We start from the raw sequence: 26,126 nt of genomic DNA on the forward strand, positions 1-26,126 counted from the left end.
GAATAGAATAGAATAGAATAGAATAGAATAGAATAGAATAGAATAGAATAGAATAGAATAGAATACTAAAAAAAAATTTTTACTAAAATAGTTTTGTGAGATTATAAAAATACTATATTTTAAAGTCAAATGTGACAAAATGAATAATTTATCCAGTAGGTATGTTAATAAAGACACCAAACATCAAATTCGCATATTGTTTACCTAAAAAGGTTACCTTTTTTTCTGAAGGACATCAGTAAAAGGGTAATAGATTTGAATGCATTTGAGAGTCCTTTGTCCATGTTTGGATTTGTTTACAGCAAATGCTGACATGTTTGGATAACGAATTGGTGATAGATAAGTGAACACTGAGCAAAAGTTTTTGCCTATTTAGTAGTATAAATTATGCTTGATCTCTTTTTTTTGAGAGGGAGTTTCACTCATGTAGGCCAGGCTGGAGTGCAGTGTCATGATCTCCGCTCACTGCAACCTCCACCTCCCAGGTTCAAGCGATTCTACTGCCTCAGCCTCCACAGTAGCTGGAATTACTGGCACCTGTCAACACGCCTGGCTCATTTTTAGTATTTTTAGTAGAGACAAGGTTTCGCCATGTTGGGCAGGCTGGTCTCGAACTCCTCACATCCGGTCATCCCCCCGCCTTGGCCTCCGAAAGTGCTGGGATTACAGGCGTAAGCCACCGCGCCCAGCCGCCTGATCATTTTATAATCATATGTTACTGGTAATATCATGGAATGATTTATTTGGTTGATATGCCATTCAACACTAAAAATAAAATAAATATTTGATAAAATATTTAAGCAACACAATCCTATGAATTGTGCATTATTTTCTTGTCTAGGTGTATATGTTTGAAAAAGAGCTCTTAATTTTGGGGGTTTTTTAAATTTTTATTTATCATTATTTTTACTATTTCAATTTTGGGGGGAACAGGTGGTATTTGGTTAAACTGATCAGTTTTTTAGTGGTGATTTCTGAGATTTTGATGCACCCATCACCCAAGCAGTTTACATTGAACCCAGTGTGTAGTCTTTTATCCTTCATCCCACTCCCAACGTTGCCCCTAAGTCCCCATAGTCCATTATATCATTTTTATATCTTTGTATCCTCATAGGTAAGCTTCCACTTATTAGTGAGAACATATGAGGTTTAGTTTTCCATTCCTGAGTTACTCTACTAAGAATAATGGTCTCCAACTTCATCCAGGTTGCTGTGAATGCCATTATTTTGTTTCCTTTTATGGCTGAGTAGTATTCAAGGTATATATATAAAATATTAATAAATATTATATAATATTATATATATAAATATTATATATATATAATATTTTCTTATCCACTCTTTGGCTGATGGGCATTTAGGCAGGTCCCATATTTTTGCCATTGTGAATTATATGGCTATAAACATGCATGTGCAAGTGTCTTTTTTATATAATGACTTCTTTTCCTCTGGGTAGATACCCAGAAGTCAAATTGCTAGGTGAAATGGTACTTCTATTTCTACCTCTGTAAGGATTCTCCATACTGTTATCTATAGTGATTGTACTAATTTACATTCCCAAGAGCAGTGTAAAAGTGTTCCCTTTTCACCACATTCACAGCAACATATACTATTTTTTGATTCTTTAATTATGGCCATTCCTGCAGGAGTAAGTTGGTATCATATTGTGGTTTTGATTTGCATTTTGTATGTTGAGCACTTTTTCCTATGTTTATTGGCCATTTGTATATCTTCTTTTAAGAGTTTTCTATTTATGTCTTTAGCCTACTTTTTGATGAGGATTATTATTATTATTATTATTATTTATCACTGACTTGTTTTAGTTCCTATAAGATCCTGGATATTTGTCCTTTCTTAGATGCATAGTTTGCAAAAGTTTTCTCCCACTCTATGGTTTGTCTGTTTACTCTGATGATTATTTCTTTTGCTGTGCAGAAGCTTTTTAGTTTAATTAAGTCCCATCTATTTATCTTTGTTTTTGTTGGATTTGCTTTTGGGTTCTTGGTCATGAACTCTTCGCCTAAGCCAATGTCTAGAAGAGTTTTTCAATGTTATCTTCTAGAGTTCTTATGGTTTCACATCATAGATTTAAGTCTTTAATCCATCCTGGGTTGATTTTTATATACAGTGAGAAACGAGAATCCAGTTTCATTCTTCTACATGTGACTTGTCAATTATCCCAGCACCATGTGTTGAATAGGGTGTCCTTTCCCCACTTTATGCTTGGGCTTGCTTTATTGAAGTTGACTTGGCTGTAAGTATTTGGCTTTTTTTCTGGGCTCTCTTTTCTGTTCCATTGGTCTACATGTCTGTTTTTATACCAGTAGCATGCTATTTGGGTGATTATGGCCTTATAGTGTAGTTCAAAGTGGCGTAATGTGATGCCTCCAGATTTGTTCTTTTGGCTGATTTTTGTTTTGGCTATATGGGCTCTTTTTTGTCCCATATAAATTTTAGAATTGTTTTTTCTTGTTCTGTGAAGAATGATGGTGATGTTTTGATGGAAATTGCATTGAACTTGTAAATTACTTTTGGAAATAAGGTCATTTTCATAATATTGATTCTACCCATCCATAAGCATGGAATGTATTTCCATTTGTTTGTGTCATCTATTATTTCTTTCAGCAGTGTTTTGTGTTTTTTCTTGTAGAGATATTTCGCCTCCTTGGTTAGGTATATTCTTAAGCATTTTATTTTATTTTTTGCAGCTGTTGTAGAAGGGGTTGAGTTTTTCAATTTGATTCTCAGCTTGGTCGCTGTTAGTGTATAGCAGTGCTACTGACTTGTGTACATTTATTTTGTATTCAGAAACTTTACTGAATTCATTGATCAGATCTAGGAGCCTTTTGAATGAGTCTTTAGGGTTTTCTAGGTATAAAATCACATCATCAGCTAACAGCAACAGTTTGACTTCTTTGTTTTTGAGACAGAGTCTGGCTCTGTCTCCCAGGCTGGAGTCCAGTGGCTCGATCTCAGCTCACTGCAAGCTCTGCCTCCCAGTTTGACTTCTTTACTGATTTGGATGCCCTTTATTTCTTTCTCTTGTCTGATTTCTCTGGCTAAGACTTTCAGTACTATGTTGAGTAGAAGTTGGTGAAAGCCAGCATCCTTGTCTTGCTCCATTTCTTGGGGAGTGATTTCAACTTTTCCCCATTTGGTATAATGTTGGCTGTGGGTTTGTCATAGATGGCTTTTGTTACGTTAAGATATGTCCCTTCTACACCAATTTTGCTGAAGGTTTTAATTATAAAAAGATGCTGTATTTTGTCAAATGCTTTTTCTGCATCCATTGAGAGGATCACATGATTTTTGTTTTTAATTCTGTTTATGTGGTGTGTCACATTTATTGATTTGTGGATGTTAAACCATCCCTGCATCCCTAGTAGGAAACTGACTTAATCATGGTGGATTATCTTTCTGATATGCTGTTGAATTCAGTTAGTTTTTTGTTGAGGATTTTTTCATCTACGTTCATCAGGGATATCTGTCTGTAGTTTTCATTTTTTGTTATGCCCTTCCTTGGTTTTTGTATTAGGGTGATACTGGCTTCATAGAATGATTTAGGGAGGGTTCCCTCTTTCTCTATCTTTTGGAATAGTGTCAATAGGATTGGTACCAATCCTTCTTTGAATGTCTGATATAATTCACTTGTGAATCCATCCAGTCTTGGGGACATTTTTTTGTTGGTAATTTTTAAATCACAATTCCAATCTTGCTGCTTGTTTTTGTTCTGTTCAGAGTTTCCATTTCTTCTTAGTTTAATCTAGGAGGGCTGTATATTTCCAGGGATTTATTCAGCTCCTCCAGGTTTTCTAGTTTATGCACATAAGGGTGTTCATAGTAGCCTTGAATGATATTTTGTATGTCTGTGGCATCTTCTGTACTATTTCCCATTTTGTTTCTAATTGAACTTATTTGGATATTCTCTCTTTGTTTCTTGGTTAATCTCACTAATGTTGATATAGTTTGGCTGTGACCTCACCCACATATCATCTTCAATTTTATTAGTTTGGTGCAAAATTAATCATGGTTTTTGCCATTAAAAGTAATAGCAAAAAGAGCAATAACTTTTGCACCAACCTAATGGCTCCCCAAATCCCCCTATGTCATGTGAGGGACCCTGTTGGAGGTAATTGAATCGTGTGGGTTGGTTTTTCCCTTGCTGTTCTCGTGATGGTGAATAACTCTCATGAGATCTGATGGTTTTGTAAAGGGCAGTTCCCCTGCACATGCTCTCTTGCCTGCCACCATGTAAGATGTGCCTTTGCTCCTCCTTCACTTTCCACCATGATTGTGAGGCCTCCTCAGCCATGTGGAACTGAGTGCTCTAATCTTCATTATTTCTTTTTTTTTTTTCTGTTGGGTTTTGGTTGGTTTGTTCTTATTCTCTAGTTCCCTGAGGTATGATCTTAGATTGTTTATTAATGCTCTTTCAGACTTTTTGACATAGGTATTTAATGCTATGAAGTTTCCTCTTGCACCACTTTTGCAGTATCACAGAGATTTTGATAGGTTGTGTTGCTATTACCATTTAATTAAAAAAAATTTTAAATTTCCATCTTGATTTCATTATTGACTCAATGATTATTCAGGAGCAGATTATTTAATTTCCATGTATTTGTATAGTTTTGAGGATTCTTTTTGGAGTTAATTTCTAATTTTATTCCACTGTGGACTGACAGAATACTTAATATAATTTTGATCTTCTTAAATTTATTGAGACTTGTTTTGTGGCCTATCATATGGTATATCTTGGAGAATGTTCCATGTGCTGATGAAGAGAATGTATATTCTGCATTTGTTGGGTAGAATGTTCTGTAAATATCTGTTAAGTCCATTTTCTAAGGCTTAGTTTTAGTTCATTGTATCTTTGTTGGCTTTCTGACTTGATGACCTGTCTAGTGATATCAGTGGAGTATTGACATCCCCCGTTATTATTGTGTTGCCATTTATCTTATTTCTTAGTTCTAGTAGTAATTGTTTTATAAATTTGGGAGCTGCAGTGTTAGGTGCATACATATTTAAGATTGTGATATTTTCCTGTTGGGCTAACCCTTTTATCATTATATAATGTCCCTTTTTGTCTTTTTTAACTATAGTTTTTTTAAGTATGTTTTGATGGATATAAGAATAACTGTTCCTGCTTTTAGTTTCCATTTGCATGGAACGTCTTTTTTTAACCCCTTTACCATAAGTTTATGTGAGTCCTTATGTGTTAGGTGAGTCTGTTCAAGACAGCAGGTAATTGGTTGGTGGATTTTAATCCATTCTGCCACTCTGTGTCTTTTAAGTGTAGCATTTAGGCCATTTATATTCAATGTTCAAAATATTTTGAATGGTAATTTGATGATTTAATTGTAAAAGATTCCAAAACATATGGATCACATTTTCCCAGTTTTATTACAGTCCCATTGGGTTTTCAAATAATGAGAAAAAAAAAACTTAAAAAAAAGAAACAGACCCAAAACATGTGAAAAATAGCTTCAGCATTTCGACACACTCAAAATCAGCAGGATTTGCCCCTCCCAAGTATGTAAGTGACCTAAATCACAGTATTTCTGTATGAGTACATATTTTCTTTTTGTCAATGTGTTCAACATTATCTATTAGGCATAATAACATCAAGTGATTATTTACACATTCTTAAAAAATAATTGAATAGTAAGTTGTAGAAAACACACACACACACATCAGCCTTCTAAACTTCTAAAAGCACTTGAGAAACCAAGGACACTAACAACTATAAATTAGTAGATTTGGCCAATCAAGTTTTGTTTGGTTGTGGTTGTTTGCTTTTTAAAATACCTGTCAAAGAGAGGAATGGGCTAGATAAGAAAATGTTACTAATTCCCCACCCCTTTTATTTTGAGACGAAATCTTGCTGTCACCCAGGCTAGACTGCAATGGCAGGATCAGAGCTCACTGTAACCTTAACTTACTGGGCTCAAGAGATCCTTTTACCTCAGCCTCCCAAGTGGCTGGGACTATAAGCAGACACCACCATGCCTAGCTAATGTTTTAGTTTTTGACGAGATGAGGTCTCACTACATTTCCAAGCTAGTCTTGAAATCCTGGGCTCTAGTGATCCTCCTGTCTTAGCCTCCCAAATTGCTAGGATTATAGGTGTAAGCCACCTGGCCTGGACTGCATTTTTTCCCCTTAAATCCTCTTAAATGAGAATACAGTTGTGTAAAATTAAAAGTTTAGATTCAGGCTATTTGAAAATATAATATTAAAAGCTGTCTACTTTTACTTGATTTGCAAGGGTAATTATTTTGATCCTAATCATATTTACCATATAATTTTTCTACAGTTATAAAGACTGACAATTGCACTTGTTTCAAAAATGTTGCAGACTCCATGAATAACGTGTGAAAATAGTGTTATTTTTTATAATTTTGAAGAAAATGTGCATATTTTATCTTGAATTTGAGAGATGAGCAATTTCTTTTACCTCCACCATGTTTTCTCAGAAACCATAATTAGCTAGACACAGAATGTCCAACATGCTGTGGTTTGCTTTCTTAAAGCTTAAACTAATATCTTTTTACAGTCTCTATAATCTTTGGGATACTTTTAATCTTCCCTGTCCAAATTATTTTTTTGTTGTCTTTGATTCTTCACTTCTCTTTAATTCCCCACTTCCAGAAATGCTTCAAGCCCTGTCAGTGTTCTAGATGTGAGTATTTATTATTTCCTTTGCACTCCCTCTGTTGTCATTTTAGTCTTACTTCTCATCCCTTTATACCTAGATTTTCTTATTATAGCATATCCAAATGCCATGATTCACCCCCATTTCAAAGCCTTTGTTCAAGATGTTTTTCATTACCCAAAATCTCATGCCCTGCCTCTCAAATGATTCCACATATCATAATCCTAGTGACTAAGAGAAGTGGTGGTGAAACACTGGCTTTTCACTTATTTTGGAACACATGAAATTATTCGTTTTGTGATGCTTTAAAATTTAATATCATGCTGAGTAAATACAATAAATATGCATATAGGATTTAACTTTCAACTTTGGACAGTTTTAGAATCTCTGCTGTACAATTGAACATAGATATTGCCATGTATATTTTTTAAGCAAACAAATTGGAATCTATAAAATAGTTTCCATCTAAAGAATTTCAAAGTAAATTTAACTGACCACATTTGTTGTCACAGCCGGACAAGGTAAGAGCTTTGACTAGTTTAGTTCAACTATAAATAATATAGCTGTTACAACAATTTGAGAAACACTTTGTTTTTGCTCTGCCCATATTATTATTTCTTTAAATCAAGGGTTTATCAAAGATATCAGTGGAAAGCATTTCAAATAACTAAATATTTTATATATGTACATCATCTTAAACTAAAGTGATGATTAAATGCTAGATTTTTTTTTAGAAAACTTGAAATGCTTTAAAAATTGTTTTAGAAAGCTTTAACAGTTATGTAAATATATCTTCTACCACCTTCTAAAACTTACCCAGATTTCTGAGATGTGGGTGTACATATTTTGAGGACTACTAACTGCTATCTACATATGCCCTCTGCCAATAACCTCATCTTTGAGTATACAAATTTCTAGGACTCTGAACACAGCTTCAAAGCTTCTTTATTTTCTGTATTTAAAATTAAAAAGTGACTACACTATTCTAAACCATTCATAACAACTATGGCAGCTTTTATTATTATTTTTATTATTATTTTTAAGCAGAAACATGAGTCATTCTGACAATAACCATAGACGAATGAGGTAAGGCTGACATTTATTTAGTAACATTATTGAAGAAAGACTAGCAATGGCACTTTTCATCTGACAAAGATGTTTTATTTTTTGTTTTTGTTTTTATTTTTTACAACATCTGTGCAAGAACCTCCAACAGTGAGAGGTTTAATTATGTGGACTGTAATATGTCTTCTGACTAAGATTCTGTTATTCTCTGATTGTACTGAAATTCTTTTAAAACAAATAACAGCATAAAAGAACGAAACACACACACAACACACACATACACAACACATAAGATTAACAAGCATATATATTCTTCATCCGTATGTTATTTTAACTACTGTGGAAGTAAAGTTCTTTCCAGAAAACATGCAATCAAAAGAACAATGCTATAATTTCTTCCAATGAATTCGGTATTCTAATAACAAATCTAAAGAGGCTCTATTAAGTTTTTCTTAATATTAAGGGTCTATTAAGAAGTCTATTAAGGCCGGGTTCGGTGGCTCATGCCTGTAATCTCAGCACTTTGGGAGGCCAAGGTGGGTGGATCATGAGATCAGGAGATAGAGACTGTCCTGGCTAACACGGTGAAACCCCGTCTCTACTAAAAATACAAAAAAATTAGCTGGGCGAGGCGGTGTGTGCCTGTAGTCCCAGCTGCTGGGGAGGCTGAGGCAGGAGAATGGCGTGAACCTGGGAGGCGGAGCTTGCAGTGAACCAAGATCGTGCCACTGCACTCCAGCCTGGGTGACAGAGCAAGACTCCATCTCAAAAAAAAAAAAAAAAAAAAAAAGAAATCTATTAAGATAGCTTTTCAGAACACAATACATAAAAATAGAGTGCACATTATTGCATGCACACACATGCACATATTCACTCTCATACCAAAAGTCTTCAGGGATCACATCATGGTTTGTGTGTGTAGTCTTCTCTGCCTTGCAGTTTCAGTTTCATTATTTTACAATATATTCTGTTACAGAAGGAAGAACATAATCTGGGTCATTGATAGAATGGAATAATCGGCATGTCAAACTAAAATGCATCATGCAATGTAAAGAAAGATGGCTTATTAACAGAAGGAAAGTGATGCAACTTCTTTCCAATTGGATCCTAATGAAACATGTAACATATGCAGTATTTTGGAGGATTTATTATGAATTAATTAGAACATGTTGTGTAGGAACTAATAATGAATAACTCGAAAGGGTTTATAGTCACAGCTCTGTGAGTAGCTGTGAATACTAAAGTTCAGCAGCACTAATCTCAAAGGAAATAGTAGGAGAAGGAATCTAAGTTGTCATTGTGATGAAATAAAATAGTTGCAATTGCAGCTGGACCATTAACTAATATTGACTCTTGCTCTAGAAGCTGTCAGAGCTTTGCACTGAAACAGCTGGGAATGTTCTGTCAGGGAGCCATGGGAGAAACATTTTACTTGGGTTGAAATTCAAAAGCTTGATATTTGCTAAAAACATAAGAGCCATATGTTTACTCGTGAGTCAGACAAAACTAAACATAACTTTTTCAGTGTATTCTGAAATGTGTTCTTTTTTCTTTCATCACACATCTATTAAGCATTTACAAAATGACAAGCGCTGTTGGTTCCCAAAAGTGCACAGATTACACACCAACCCTGCTGTTTTGGAAACTGCAATCTAGAAAACATTGAATTCATCATTTAAAGGTTTTTATAAGAATGGTGATTAAAAAAAAAAGCCTCATTGGTTGAGTAGGTTAACTGCTTTAAAAACAGATCCAAAGAGATAGAGGTGGAAGCAATGGAAGCTTGATCCCATTAATATTTTAATCTTGGGCAAAGTCTTCCAGTTGAGGGATTTGCTTTCATCCATGCTGCCATTCATGTACCTAGGCTCCTTTCACTCTGTTGTTCCACCATCCCATTGGGCCTCACTGTCATCAACAATCAGACAGCAGAAGTGAAGCACCCAGTTCAGAAAGGAGCACACCCACTTCTTGAAAGCTTTGGTCCTAAACTGGCACATACCACTTGTACTTGCATTCAGTTGGGTCCAGTAGCTACTACACACAGAAATAAAGGGGGCTGTTAGGGGTGGGGAAGACAGACAATATAATGACTGGTTTGGCACCTACTTTACAGCTACAACTTTATAATATAAATGAGGAGACCAGAGAACAGTGAGACATCCCTACAATATGACCAAAACAGGTAACAGCATTCATAAGCAACTCCAAGCTTAAAAATGCCTTAATATACAAAATATTATTAGTGTTTCACATAGAAAATTTATCCTCTGACAATGTTTACACTCATCACAAGGAATATTTTCTTTAGTAAATACCTGTCTAGAGACTTTGGATAATAGTGTCTTCTTCAATCAAGGATAATACCAGCACTGAAATGATTATTCAATAAATGAATTTTGAAGCATTAGATTATTTCATTAATATTATCAGGAATCAAGCAATTACAAAAACTTACAGTGCCAAACTCAATCCCTGTTGTCATTTTATCATTTATTTTATTAAAGACAAGAATATGTTTATAATCGAAAATACTTAGTATTGGATGTTTCCAGATTATCAGTGGCATACTATATAGTAAATAGATTAGTTTTTTAAAAACCTGTGAGATGAAGTGTGGAGAATGGTTGGAAAGAAAAAGTTACAGAATGTAAATAATACATCTAGAATTATATCATAGTTGCCTTGCTTCAAGCTCCCGGAAATCTATACTAAATGTACCCTTTTCCCAGTCTATCTTCTCTTTTAATCTTACCTATCTGTTTAAATAATATTCATCTTCATAAATATAGCTGGGTCTCATAGAACAATCATAGAATCTCTCATAGAAAAATCAGATGTCTACATGGAGTGAAAATGTGTACAAGTGGTGAAATAAATGAAGTGTCTGTTACGGTGGGCACTGCTATCATTCCATTTTGCATGGGTCAACAAAAAATTTATTTTTTCACGGAAGAACTGTACCAGGACTGAAATTTTAAAAGACAAAAATAAGAATGGGCTCACTATCTTTCCTTGTCTCCCCTCACCACCACACCTTTATTTGCATCTTGGGGAGCTTATATAAACTTATTCCTGACAAAGAGACCTGAGCAGAAATCAGCAGAGAGATTGGCTTGAAGTGGCTTGAAGAGTATAATTTTACTGTCTCACAGTTCTGGAGGCCTCTAAGTCCAAAATCAAGGTGTCCACAGACTTGTTTCCTTCTGAGGGCTGTGAGGGAAGGATATGGTGCAGACTTGTAGATGGCAGTTTTCTCCCTGTGCCTCTTCACATCATGTTTCCTCTATGTGTTCTGTCTCTGTGTCCAAATTGCCCCTTTTTAGTAAGGACATCAGTCATATCGGGTTAGTCTTTAATTTGTGAAACCCTATCTCCAAATGGTGACATTCTGAAGCATTGAGAGTACTGTGGTCTAAATGTTTGTGCTCCCCCAAAATTCATATGTCAAAATCCTAAATCCAAGGTGATGGTATTAGGATGTGGGGCCTTTGGGGTGGTGATTAGATCACCTCCAGTCTCCAGAACTGTGAGAAATAAATTTTATTGTTTATAAGCTATCTAGTTTATGACATTTTGTTATAACGGTCCAAAAGAACTAAAACAGGAAACTAAAATATCTTTTTGGGGGGACGACACAATTCAAACCGTGACAGAGCTCAAACATGATGTTGAGGCAAGGTAATTATCCTATAATGAGGCAGCCGGTATGAGAATAAAATCCAGCAACATAACAGGATATGGCTGTGGGCAGAAAACTAGAATGAGGATCACTAGATCCTCACTAGAGGCACTAGAAAGTAGTAGACGACCTATGCTTACTTCAAAATAAGTTTTACTAAAATATATTTCCAAAATGAGAAATATACCAATGTCTTGTTAATAGAGTAAAAGTTTAGTATTTATTTTAGAAATTGTTGAAATATTTAGAAAAACCAAGATTGGTACTTTTACAGGCATATTTTACTTTATTTTTTATAGGTGTGCATGTCTGCAAATCTGAAAATGAATGTATCTTCTCATATTTGTTTTAAAAATTGATTTATATTTTCACATTTACTTAATTACAATATTGCTTTATAAAAGAAGCCATTATTTTTAGGTATTTGCATATTTTACTTTGATTGCTGAAAAACGTGATTGAGCAAACAAAAACAACAAAAGACACACTTCTTCACGTACAAATGGAACAAAAACACTACAGAAATATTGTCTCCCAGTGGTTTGTAAAGGATTTGATTTGTGACACCGTATATTAGATTATAACCCTCTAAATGCTTTTGTTCGTGTTCTTGTTATTTCAGTGTCATGTGAATATTTAGCTCAGTCCACATAACTATAATAGACAAGACAACACCATTGCTCAATGATGTTCCTTTAAAGATTTTCAGTTTCATAGCATGCTTAATGTTTGTTGTTTATGATTTTTATGTCTCTTGTATTGAAATAACTGATGTTACTGCTTTGCAATGAACACCCCTGCATTGTACACATTCAATTCACTCCATTGGTTCTAAGACAGAACTGAGTCTTCATGTTTGCATTTCCTGCTGTGTGCAGGCAGTTAACCACATTATTTTCCTATTTACATAAGCAAATGATTACTATTATGTAAACAGTTTAACTTTTAAATGCTCAGTATATTCCATTAGATCTATTACTAGACTCATTTTATATATTCTTAAAACCATTGAAATTTGAAAGAAGAGATACTCGATTAGGGAATCATTTTAAGGCTAACCAACAAAATGCAAAGTTTTATATAACAAAAAGGAAACACAAATCACTTTTCAATAAGAAAAACCTGAAGAAGAGTAGCAATGGAAGTTTCCATCTATAGATTAGCCATTTTAATGGGATTCATGGTCTCATAGACCAAATAGAAATTGATGTAAATTTGTCTAAATGTTTACAGACACATGGCTGAACAGACAGTAAAGTATCAAATGTCTCATTGTTTGAGTTTAAACAGTATCTTAAACAAAGCAGTAACAAGACATTTAGAATTTTTACTTTGCAAATAATTTAAAAATTCCTCTTTTCTGTCATATTGCCCTTTGGTTTAAAAGCAATGGCACTTTCTTATTCCTCTCATTCTCTTGACTTAACTTGGGATTGATATAAAAATAATAAGATGTTGATTTGGAGGAGAAACAGTCATTCCAAAGGATGGAATCACGGTGAAAAGTGCTTTAAAGAAAGCAAAAGATTTTCTATACTTTCTATTAACAAGAATTATTAATGTGTTGTTAAATTCTTGATGTCAAAATAATACCTGAGAGTAAGTATTTGATAAATCAAATGATTCATGAGTTCTATGTATATTTAATTTCATTCAAATAATTTGAAATAATCACAGTATAAAAATAATTCAAATAAGATATTTCTCACAATAATTATATAATCATACTACTATATGGCTGGAAAGAATTGTAGATATCATGCAAAACGCCTTCCCAGACAACTCAGGAATCTCTTTGATGTCTTTTTCTATATGCGGTTACACAGGGTCCTTTAATAGTCCAGCCAAAGAGGATTTTTATATAATGTCAGGGCTACTGAGTTGATTTCTGAACAATTCTGTTTGTGATACAGATGTGCTTAACAAACTTTGCTCTTCTTAATTTCCACTAGATTTACCTTGCTAGGTCTTCCACTTGTTTACCAAGTAAGTTTAATCTGTCACAAAAATACAAAATGCCTTCACTCCCTATTTGACTTTATGTCCCCGAAGGGAAGAACCACTGCTTATTCACCATCGTATTGTCATGACCAAGCCTATAATAGATGTTCAATTATTATTTGCAGAAATAAAATGAAGAACAGCTCTTTACATATTATTCTAAAGTTGTCATCATCACAACCACATAGCTATATAGTGTCATAATTTATGAGAACAATTTGTTGTCATTAGCTGCATTCTCCAAAATTCTGTTTTGCAGTTAAGTTAAACCTCTCTTCCTTTCTCCCTCTTTCATTTGACCCCTTAATCTTATTTGCACTGACTTGGCTTTCCTATCCAAGCTATTCTAAATATTTTCAGAAGTTCTACTTTATTTTTTATTAGTTCAAATTAAATTATCTTTGAAAGACATTGTATTCAATGTCCATCATCATGCTGACATCAAGCATCAGTGTCTCTCATTATATATTATTTCAAAGAATTGTCTTTCCTCTGATAATCTAAATTGCTTACAAATAGTGCCAAGGCCTGTTTTAATCTTTTTGCCAAAGACTGGGCTTTTCAGTTTTCTCACTGATGTTAAGTTCCTATCAAAGAACTAGACAGGAAAGCTTTCATAAGTCTCTTTTTCTCCGCATGCCTTCATTTGCCTTCCTGCTGCTGCTTTCTGCATTTGTACCAACAATTTGTTAATCCTGTCAATTTGTTTTTTGGAATGATATTCATGGCTGTGTTATATGAAAACATTAGTTTTTAAATATAAAATAAATTGTCATTAGCATGTCTGAATAGCATCCTGTGAGTATAATAAATACAATGGAGGCCTGGCACAGTGGCTCACGCCTGTAATCCCATCACTTTGGGAGGCCAAGGCAGACGGATCACGAGATCAGGAGATCAAGACCATCCTGGCCAACCTGGTGAAACCCCGTCCCTACTAAAAAAAAAAAATACAAAAATTAGCTGGGCATGGTGGCGCACGCTTGTAATCCCAGCTACTTGTGAGACTGAGGCAGGAGAATCACTTGAACCTGGGAGGTGGAGGTTGCAATGAGCCAAGATGGCACCACTGTACTCCAGCCTGAAGACAGAGCAGGACTCTGTCTAAAAAATATATATTATTAGGACATGATTATTAAGAAGTAAAAGATTGCCACTCTGGAATACAATACACATCCTTCCTATTTTAATATTTCCATTTCAAGAACTATGTTTAAGGTCAATGTTATATCAGTTACTAATGCAAGGGCAATGTTGAGTCAAGATAGTACTAATTTCCCAATATTCTGTGAAGATTCTATTAAATTGGATTTCAAATGACCTGACTATGTCAAACACTTAGAGAAAATAAGCAGAAATTGTTTAATGTATTTACTATTAAACTTCCAGCTATGCTTTTAAAAGAATCATCCCCTCAGTTCTAAGGTTTTTGGCTCCCAAGTTAAACAACAGTAATACAGTATTGCTGCCAAAGAGAATTCTTCTAGAAACGCAACTTTAGAACAAGCTTTTTCTTTTAGGGAATTATGATCTGCAAGAATAACTGTATCCCTAAGACTTCAGTCAGTCATTCAATTATTGCCCATGACATAATTACACTTTTGGCTAATTCATGGAGTTATAACTCAACCCAAGGTACTAGATAAATACCTTCAAAAAAATCTAAATGAGATTCACAGTGAAAACGTAGCAATGTCATATTTGTTGTTGCAGGTTGCTAGAATAGTTATTAATTGGTCCCCCCTTGATAATGAGTACTTGGTAAAGTGAGATAAAAGACAAATTCTTCTTATGATGACATTTTAGGTCATAGAATCAACCTTCAACATGAATGAGAATTGAAACATATCTGAAGCTTGAAGTAAAGGTTGTTTATACCTGGTGCTACCAACAGTAGCCCAGTTAAATAAAATTTCTTTAGATTTTATTTTCTGTTTTGTATTTACTATTTCCACAATTTTTTATTTTATTTTTTCATTATTTTTCATTCCCATTACTCTTACTTTTTTCATTTGAATATTCAAAAGATTTCACTTTCAGTAAGTTGAGGCTAACCTAGACTTCCCTTCACAACTGCTATTTTCAGAATATTTTATTCCTAGAAATCACTACACAATTTCACATAATTTGACATAACCAAATATTGCTACAGTATTAAAATTTATCAGCTAAAAAAAATTAGCCCCAAAATATTTGCCAGAACCCACATAATAAAAAATGTAGTTATACATTTATATGTATACACACACACACACACACACACACACACACACACACAAATCCACTGGGTTTCTTTTCAACTGATGATTCTACAAAGTGTGAAATGCACAGATTTGGGGTTGGATAAGGTTATGGAATGACTTTAATAAATACATAAATTTCCAACTTTAAAAACAACAGCAATAGTAGAGAAAAATATTTTATTCATTCCTAGAGGACATTTGTTTCTGTTCCTAATGAAAGGAAAGTTTTGAAAACTGGAGCTATTCTTATGTAAATAATCACAGAGAAATTAAACTTTAAATATGGGACCCTCACATGATGGTATTGGCTTTAATATGGGAATCGACTCCTTAAAAAACTCCATGTGTAATTTCCTCAAGATCACCATTTTGTGCATCTTCTAGAACTGTTCAAATTTTCTAGCATTATGTACAAAATATAACATTTACTTATTTTTTTTCGCTTTTTAAACAAGCTATTACATTATCGTGTTGCCACTTTTGAGATGTTGAAATATGTAAAATGTAAGAAAACGTTTCTAAACTTTTCCTCATTAATTTGGTGTTTGACTTTCTACCACACCATTGTTTTATAGATGCAGATTTGCAAATGAAAAAACTATCCATTGTCTGAAAAGAAAAAATATCCATTGTGTTCTCAGTTCTGTTTCTAACTACAAACAGAAGGGATAAATTATTTTATTCTGAAATCCAAATGACAATCATCTGGGAAAACTAGATCCTTGCCCTAAGGAAAGTAGGTCAGCTGCTTGAAAGAATATTATTGGCAACTGAGGATTTGGCATCACTTACACACTTCCTCCATTGAAGACAACTTACTAGAATGGAATGTTATCCTCTAGTCTTTATAAGTTTTGGAAATGTATTTAGAACCCATAATGCATTATTAGATATATTTAAACAAAGATGAATTTTCTAATTTCAAAAGCCTTTGGTTTATATTTTCCCTGAATTTCAATTTCTCCAAGGATTTTTAGGATGTTTTCCTTTGTAGACTGTGCTCTTTTTCTAATATGTAAGGTATTCAGGTCACTGGGCATGGATTTTTTTTTTTTTTTTGTCTAGGCTTTGTATTAAATGAAGTTTCCAGTAGCTACTGTAGTTAATACAATTTTGCCCATTTTGAATCAGCTATTATGTAAAATAGAAGACACCTTCATGATTTCATTTTATTAACAGAATGCCTTCTCTTTGAGAAAAGGTCTGTGAAACTCTAAATTGGGATGCATAATCAGGATAGACAGGTAGGTGGATAGATAGATAGATAGATAGATAGATAGATAGATAGATAGATAGATAATAGATAGATAGATAGATAGATAGATAGATAGATAGATAGATAGATAAGATAGATGATAGATAATTATATGTTTATAAAATATATGGGAACAAATATAATATTCTGTATTTTCATTTTTAATGAATTCTTTCAAGATACAATTTACATTTACCTTGAAGGTAAAAACCAATTAAATAATTACAATGAGCATATTTTACAAAGATTGGAATTTAGATGAGTCAATAGAGAAAACTAATATTACTTTAGATAGATCAGTGAGTGCCAAGCTTATAGGCAATACTCAACCAACATTTGCTAAGTGGAATTAATGTAAAACTATGTCAGGTGAAATATTGAAAGAGGTCTTTTGTCTGAAATAATGTTGACATAGTACTTTCGAAGGGTCTTATTGTTAATAGCAAACCCTCAAACAAAAGTTAATTGTTTGGCTTGTTCAATGAAGTCTGACTAACAGAGAAGATTTTAGCAACACAAACATTTCAACTATGGCTGTATCTCGCTTTAGTTTCCTCCTTCTGGAGTATGTGGTTTTATAAAGGAAATGCATTTTCTACAATGAATATGTATTATTTTTATAAAAAACATTTTTAAGATTAGGCTAAATGATTGATTACATTTAAAGTTAAACATTAGCAAGAAAGGCAGCAGTTAGAATGAAAGTACAATTATTTCAGGTCCTCTGAGAAATGAATAGGGAAAATAAATAAATAAAATTTGACATTTACAAATAAATATTTCCTAATGCACTTCCATGAATTTAACATGTTAAAATAATTAAACTTAAAAACGATTATACTGAAAATCTATGTTACTAAGCTTGAATACAAATTGACCCTATATTTTTTCAATTGTATTTTTTTGGAATGTAAAGTTTGTTGTTCACATTGCACTTACGCGTGCTATGATGGTTAATACTGAGTGTCAACTTGATTGGATTGAAGGATAAAAAGCATTGATCCTGGGTGTGTCTGTGTGGGTTTTGCTAAAAGAGATTAACATTTGAGACAGTGAGTTGGGGAAGTAAGACCCACTCTTAATCTGGTGGGCACAATCTAATCAGCTGCCAGCGAATATAAAGCAGGCAGAAAAACATGAAAAGGAGAGACTGGCTTAGCCTCCCAGCCTACATCTTTCTCCCGTGCTGGATCAGCTTCCTGCCCTAGGGCATCAAACTCCAAGTTCTTCAGTTTTGGGCCTTGGACTGGCTCTCTTTGCTCCTCAGCTTGCAGATAGCCTATTGTGGGACTTTGTGATCATGTAAGTTAATAGGTGAGAAACTACCCTTTATGTATCTCCTATTAGTTCTGTCCCTTTAGATAACCCTGACTAATACAGATTTTGATACCAGGAAATGATTATAGATCATGTATCATTATTATTAAGAAAAACAAATTTAAGAAGAATGCTTTATAATATTCTTTAAATTTTAAATCATTAAAATTAATCAAAATTATTAATATATTAAAAGTATTAATACTATGTGTATGCTGATGCATTTAGGGCTAAATATATTAATATCTCCACTTATCTTAAGATGCATTAAAAAAAGTTTGCTGGATATAAAGAGGAATGGATACATGCATAGTTATGTGATAAATCAAGTATGGTAAAAATGCTAATGGCAGAATCTAGGTGGTATAATCTTAGACATGAGTTAACTATAAATTTCTTCCAACTTATTTCTATATTGAAAAACAAGGAATCAAGAGACAGAAAAATTTTAGGAAAAGTTGAATTTATGTGAAATGTATCTGAATATGGCTATGATTTTTAAATCTTCATTATCAACAAGAATAAGAACAAAAGCCCATTCTGTGTGTTATTAGATAGCAGAGCAAGAAATTCCTACTTGGGAAATTATTATATTTTTAGATGACAAACCAGACTAAGATTATAAAAAATTGAATTTGATTTTTTTAAAAGAGGCTACCTGTGCTTATTACTATAAAAATGCCACTTTTTGCTAATAGAAATGGGCATTTATTATGTCCAAGTAATTCCTACCAAGATTTGATATTCCACAGAATAAAATGCAACCAGAGAATCATCTTCAATTTGTTTTTTTATTACTAAGGATATATAAGACGCTTGTAATTTGACTCCACCTTCCCTTCACTCCTATTTATGACATTCTGTCCCACATACTCTATATTACAAGTAAACAAATCATTTTCAATGCCCAAATGAGGTGATTCTCTGTAACGTTCCCTCTGTTTGACAATGAGATATTCTGTCTCCAAAATGCCTTTCCTTTCACAGCCGTGTTACTCCAGCTGAATGATTCAATTTCCATGCCACCTAACTTGCTATATATCATAAATTGTGATGCCATGAGTATCTGTCTTCTGGGCTTTCATAACCCTGAGTGCACTCCTCTGATGGTGGATTTACCATATCAAATTAAATTTATTCATGTCCCTACTCACTGTGAGACTTCTGAGGAGAGGAATGAATGGGGCCTCATTTGTATGACAGTTTCTAACTTACAGTGTATTCTTACAATGTATTTATTTAGTAAATCTGTGAGTGAAAGCATTATGAATGAAATAAATGAATGAATGATTTTAGAAATCTTAGTCATATTTATAACTAAATATTTCAAGATTTCTAAAATAAAGTAATTGTATACAACAATATCTAAAAGTCACTGAAATCCTTTACATGGGAAGTTTAAGATAAAGTTTTGTAAATTTTTAAATCGAGAACAATATTTTCAAGAGGCAGAGTGACCTTCAGACTTGGGATTGATAAGGCTTCTCCTTTTCTATCACCATCATCATTTTTTTTTACAAAATGGCAACATTTCAGCAAGCTGATATAAGTGAAAGTTAACAAATCATTAAGCTAAAGCTATTTTAACATCTATAATAAAATACTTATTTCTTTAAAAACTACATTTTCAATCATGAAAAAATGGTATGCATACTGTATTTTTTAAAAGTGTTTTGACTATCAAAATAATAAAAAGTTCAAAAAAAGTTTGAATTATAGGACAGCATGAATAATTTATTTATTTAATTTTTTTATTTCTTTTGAGATGGAGTCTAGCTCTGTTGCCCAGGCTGGAGTGCAGTGGCACTATCTCAGCTCACTGCAACCTACACCTCTCAGGTTCAAGTGATTCTCTTGCCTCAGCCTCCCGAGTAGTTGGGACTACAGGAACCCACCACCACGCCCAGTTACTTTTTGTATTTTTAATAGAGACAGGGTTTCACCATGTTGACCAGGCTGGTCTCAAACTCCTGACCTCAAGTGATCCGCCCACCTTGCCCCATCAAAGTGCTGAAATTGTAGGTGTGAGCCATGGCGCCCAGCCTGAATAATTTACTTTGGTGCAGTGATGACATCTGGCATAAATCTAGAAATGGAAAGTAGAATACCGTATATTCTTTAACAAGTGCTTTGCAAACAATATTTTCAAAATGAAGAGGCATTAATTTTTATTCATAAACTGAAAACCTACACGTGAAAATACAAATACATTACTATAGACTAGATATACAATCTACTCTGAAAGTGGAGTATCTGTGTACATTACATTAACCACATTAGTAGAAACTACCACACTAAGGAACTCTGTAAAGAGATCTTTCTGATAAAGACACATGCACACATAGGTTTATTGCAGCACTATTTGCAATAGCAAAGACTTGGAACCAACCCAAATGTCTATCAATGATAGACTGGATAAAGACAATGTGGCACATTTACACCATGGAATAATATGCAGCCATAAGAAAGAATGAGATCGTGTCCTTTGCAGGGACATGGATGAATCTGGAAGCCATCATTCTCAGCAAACTAACATGGGAACAGAAAACCAAACACTACAAGTTCTCATTCATAAGTAGGAGTTGAACAATGAGAACACATGAACACAGGGAGGTGAACATTACACACCAGGGCCTGTCAGGAGTTGGGAGACAAGGGGAGGGAGAGCATTAGGACAAATACCTAATGCATGTGGTGCTTAAAACCTAGATGATGTGTTGATAGGTGCAGCAAACCACCATGGCACATATATACCTATGTAGCAAACCTGCACGTTCTGCACATGTATCCCAGAACTTAAAGTAAAATAAGAAATTAAAAAATAATAAAAAAGAAATAATAATTCTGCTAAATTTTTTAAACTACTGCATACTTAATGAACTATAATCATTCTATGGATGCAAATCAATGATAAGCCTTTGCATAGTTCTTTTGTATTGTACAATTATATTTTTGTTTAAGTAGCTTTGCCTCATTATTTTATACTTTAGTATCAATTAAAAAATAGTTCAAGGCCATTCTGAGCAATTTTGTGAGACCCCCATCTATAAAATTTAAAAAATAAATAAAAACAAATACTATTGCATGGTAGTAGAACATATTTGACATAGACTATTTATATAACCTATTTTATTTATAGCCTATTCAATAATACCATAATTTTAGGGCTTTTTTCCTGAGATGCTGCATTAGAGGCTTTTGGCATACCTCAGCCACCTGGAAATAGTGAAATAGCACATAAAGATTAATTCTGTGTGCTTTAATTCAAGAAGGAAAACAGAAATTCACTGGACTAGCAAAGGATACCCCAGGTACCAGAGAAGAGAAGGCAGGCAAGCAGCCTCTGTGACAGTGTTTGGCTGATAAAACTGAGTGAAACCCCAGTACATGAGGGGCCAGCAAGTCCTCCTCTGCAACTTGCCTTTCCAATAGGTATTCATGTAGCCCAGGCCAAAGAAGAGCATTTTGTTTCACCCAAGCCCTGGAGTTAACTTATGGAGAGGCTTGGAGACACTAAGAGAGAAAGATTCTAGAAAAAGCTGTAGGTATTTTCCCAGATTTATGATGGAGAGGAGGATGCTAATTTTAATCTGGGTTCATAAAAAGTCAGTCAGTCATTGGAGATCTGGCAGCAAAGCTGCACAGGCATTTTAGTCTTGGGCCAGAGATTGGAGTCCTTGCTCTAGAATGGACAAAGGGTCTACACAGCCTGAATTGAGTGGCTAGTGTGGAGAGTACCCCAGCAGTAGGCAATGGAAATGGACCCTCTTCTTCACAATATTGTAGTGGGAGGAGTTGCTGAAACTACGATTTTTCCTGGTTGATGAGACTTGCAAGCAGGGACTGCTTTGCAACCTAAAACTTGTCTCTGGGTGTCATTGCTGGGTGCCCTAGTCTACTGCCCTGAGACTGTGTTGCAGTGAAGCCTTCTCTGCTCAACACCCAGGCAGATCTCCAGACATTCAGAGCACCAGCTCACCTGGTTCAGCATCCTGAGCCATCCCACCCTGACTGTACAGAGATTGTGGTACAGTGGGGAGTCCTCTCTGAACCATACCCAGGCAGATTTCCAGGCATCTAGGGCACCCACTCTCCTGGATTAGCAACTTGAACTTCCCCTCTCTTCCCATTAAGAGAGACTATGGTGCAGCAGGGCTCTCTCCACCCTGTGCCAGGCATATCACCAGGCATCCAGCGCACTCACTCACTTGGTTTAGCAGCCCGTATTTTCCTACTCTTCTGGTCTAGAGATCTTGGTGCAGTGGTGCTGCCTCCACTCCAGGCCTGGGCATATTTGTAAGCATTTTGTGTACCTCCTCACTTGGATTAGCTACCTGAGCTTCGCCTCCCCACTTTCCTGCAAAGATCTTGCTCCACCACTGGTTATTCCACTCCTTGCCAGAGGACATATTTCCAAGCAATCAAAATACCTTTTGTCCCAGACTAGTGGCCTAAGCTGCCTCTTCCTTCCCCTGCAAAGAACTTGTTGCAGTGACGATTTTTCCACTCCTTGCCAGGACACAGTCCCAGGCATTTGGAACACTTGCACAGCTGGATAGGAGCCTGAGCTGCTCATCCCTTCTCATGAAGAGATCTTGGTGCAGCAGCACACTCTCTGCTCCATGCCCAGACATAGCTCCAGGCCTTTGGTGCATCTACCCCCTGAGAATAAGAGCTTGAGCTGCCATCCCCTTTCTGCTGAAAGAACTTGGTAGAGCAGCACTCCCTCTGCTCCACACTCAGATATAACTCGAGGCATTTGGCATACCCACTCCCACAGATTAGGAGTATAATCTGTGCCTCCCTTCTCATGCAGACCTTGCTGTGGCAGCAGTTTCTCTATTCCTTCTCTGGGTGTATTACCTGGCATGAGGCACACCTGCTCCCCTACAGTAGGCACTCAAGCCACCCCTCTCCCCTTTTTTCCTGCAAAGACCTTCTTGCAACCACAGTTTATGTACTCTGCATTCCTGGAGCATGTTTCCAGGCATTTGGTACATCCACTTGCCCAAATTTGGAGCCTGAGCCACCCCTCCCTTCAGGTGCAGAGATCTTGATGCAGTGGAGCTTTCTGTGCTGAAAGCCCAGAAATATCTCCAGGAATTTGGAGTACCCACTCTTCTTGATGTGGTGTTTAGACCATACTCCCCTACCTGTGCAGAAAACTTGGGGCAGTGGAGGTTTTCCAACTCCGTGCCTAGGCACACTTCTGGGCATTTGGTGGCTGTGCACTAGAATCCCCCAATACAACTGGTGCTTGTGCCTGCCATTATGAGACATGAGGCAGGCCTGTCCAGTCTGACCCTGCCTACCTTGGTCCTCCACTCTGGAGATAAGTAGGGAACTCAGAACCCTGTGAATTCCACAGTTCAACCTATTGTCTTGGCAACACAGAGCTTCCCATAGTAAACAAGGATCAAGTATTAGTGTATACCCATCCCCATTGACCGCAGCCAGTTCTAACACTTCAGCACCACCCACTGGCATGGAGGTTGAACCCCACAAAACAACAGGAAATCTGCTGACACAAATGCATAGCTCTAGAAAATGAGATAAGCTTCTTGAGCCTACTCACATGCCTAACACATTGCTACTATAACAAACATTTGGGAAAGCCACCATAGAAAGGCTTCTATAACTAAGGAGTTTTTACAGACTCTTTACCACTGAAAACTCCCAGAAACAAAGTAAAAGGACCCTATGCAACATCATACATTGTAGACACCTCCTCAAGAAGGGAAAAAGTCCTTTCCAAAGTAAAGCAAAATCAAAAAATATGAAGGAGAGACAGCTTATCCAGATGTAAAAGAACAAGAGAAAAAACTCCAAAAGTATAGGAAAAAACAGTGTTACAACACCCCCAAAGTGAAGCACCAACTCTCTAGCAATGGACCTCAACCAAAATGAAATCTTTGAAATATCAGATAAAGAATTAAAAATACTGATTTTAAAGAAAATAATTGAGTTCTGAGAGAAAACTAAAACCAACATAAAGAAATCAGAGATAAAATTCAGGACATGGAAAAGGAGAGAGGCATCATTAAAAAAAAAATTTCTGGAGATAAAAAAAATTTTGAAATAGTTACAAAATACAGTTGAAAGTTTTAGCAATAGGCTAGACCAAGTGGAAGAAGAATTATAGATTTAGAAGACAGGTCTTTCAAATGAACAGTGAGAAACAATTTTAAAAATTTTTAAATAAAGCCTTCAGGATATATGAGATTATGTAAAACATCTAAACCTACAAGTTATACATAATTACAGAATGACAGAGGAAGAAGAAGACAAAGAAGAAGAAGAACAATGTATGAAAAACCTATTTGAGGAAATAATTTAAGAAAACTTCCCTAGTCTTGGGACAGATTTAGACATCCAGATACCAGAAGCTCAGAGAATTCCTGGAGATACATTGCAAGAACTTCACCAATGTATATAGTCATCAGACTATCCAAAGTCAATGAGAGGGGAAAAATAAACACTCTAAGAGCATCAAGAGAGGGGTCTAATCATTTTGAAATCCCATTATACTAACAGCAGAAATCTCAGCAGAAACCCTATAATCCAGAAGACATTAAGAGCCTACTTTTAGCCCACTTAAAGAAACAAAAAAGCCAGCCAGAAATTTTGTGTTCTGCCAAACTAAGGTTCATAAATTAAGGAGAAATAGAACCTTTCTCAGACAAAGAAACACCAAGGGAATTTGTCAGCACTAGACCAGACCACCAACAAATGTTCCGTCTACACGTGCAAATGAAAGAATGACCCTCACCATCATAAAAGATGACATAAATACAAAGCTCACAGATAACATAAAGCAATTACACAATTGAAACCACAAGGCAACTAGCTAACAACACTATGATAAACATAAAATCTCACCTATCAACATTATCCTTGAATATAAATGACTTAAATGCTCCACTCTAAAAACATAGGGTGGAAACTGTAAAAAACAAAACAAAAGAAGACAAAACAAAGAAAACAAACAAAAATCCCAGAACTCAACCATCTGCTGCATGTAAGAGGCGCACTTACTGGCTAAAGGCAGCTACAGACTCAAAGTAAATTAGTAGAAAAAAGATGTATAAACAGAAAACAAAAGCGAGCAGGAGTAGCCATTCTCATTTCAGATTAAACAAACTTTAAACCAACAACAGAAAAATAAGACGAAGAAGGGTATTATATAATGATAAAGGGTTCAATACAAAAAGAAAATTTAAATATCTTAAATATATATGTAGCCAACACCAGAGCACCCAGATTCATAAAACAAATACTACTACATCTAAGAAAACAGTATTATATTGATAGGAATACAATAAGGGAGGACTTTAACATCCCAATGACATCACTAGACAGAACATTGAGGCAGAACATCAACAAACAAATTATGGATTAAACTGTACTGTAGAGCAAATGGACTTAATAGACATTTAAATAACATTCTATCCAACAACCACAGAATATACATTCTTCCCACCTCCACAAGGAACATTCTCAAAAATCAACCATATATTTGGGCCATAAAGCAAGTACCAATAAATTTTCAAAAAATCTAAATCATATTAAGTATCTTCTTGGACCACAGTTTAATAAAATTAGAAATTAATACTAAGAGGAAGTTTCAAAACTACACAAGTACAAGGAAGGTTGCTCCTGAATGACTTTTCTGCCACCAATGAAGTTAAGACAGAAATAAAAAAATTCCTCGAAATGAATGAAAATAGAGACACAACATACGAAAACTTCTGAGATACAGCAAAAGAAGTACTAAGAGTAAAGTTTATAGCATTAAATGCCCACATCAAAAAGATAGAAAGATCCCAAATTAACAACCTAATGTTGATCCACATTATAAACTATAGAAACTATAAAAACAAGAATAATCCAAACCCAAAACTAGCAGAAGAA

The 26,126-nt window shown here is 35.0% G+C and overlaps 1 long non-coding RNA gene across 1 annotated transcript in view; it reads right to left on the minus strand.

Moving 5' to 3' along the window:
- The window catches only part of LOC131381239 (uncharacterized), an 85,796-nt gene extending 62,283 nt beyond the window's left edge, over positions 1–23,513 (minus strand). The window contains exon 1 of the long non-coding RNA XR_009209857.1: positions 23,369–23,513. This is a non-coding gene — a long non-coding RNA (uncharacterized LOC131381239). The remainder of the gene's footprint in view (positions 1–23,368) is intronic.
- Positions 23,514–26,126: the final 2,613 nt, after the last annotated feature.

This window comes from Hylobates moloch, unplaced genomic scaffold (assembly GCF_009828535.3).
Source record: "Hylobates moloch isolate HMO894 unplaced genomic scaffold, HMol_V3 SCAFFOLD_14, whole genome shotgun sequence".
Taxonomy (NCBI): domain Eukaryota; kingdom Metazoa; phylum Chordata; class Mammalia; order Primates; family Hylobatidae; genus Hylobates; species Hylobates moloch.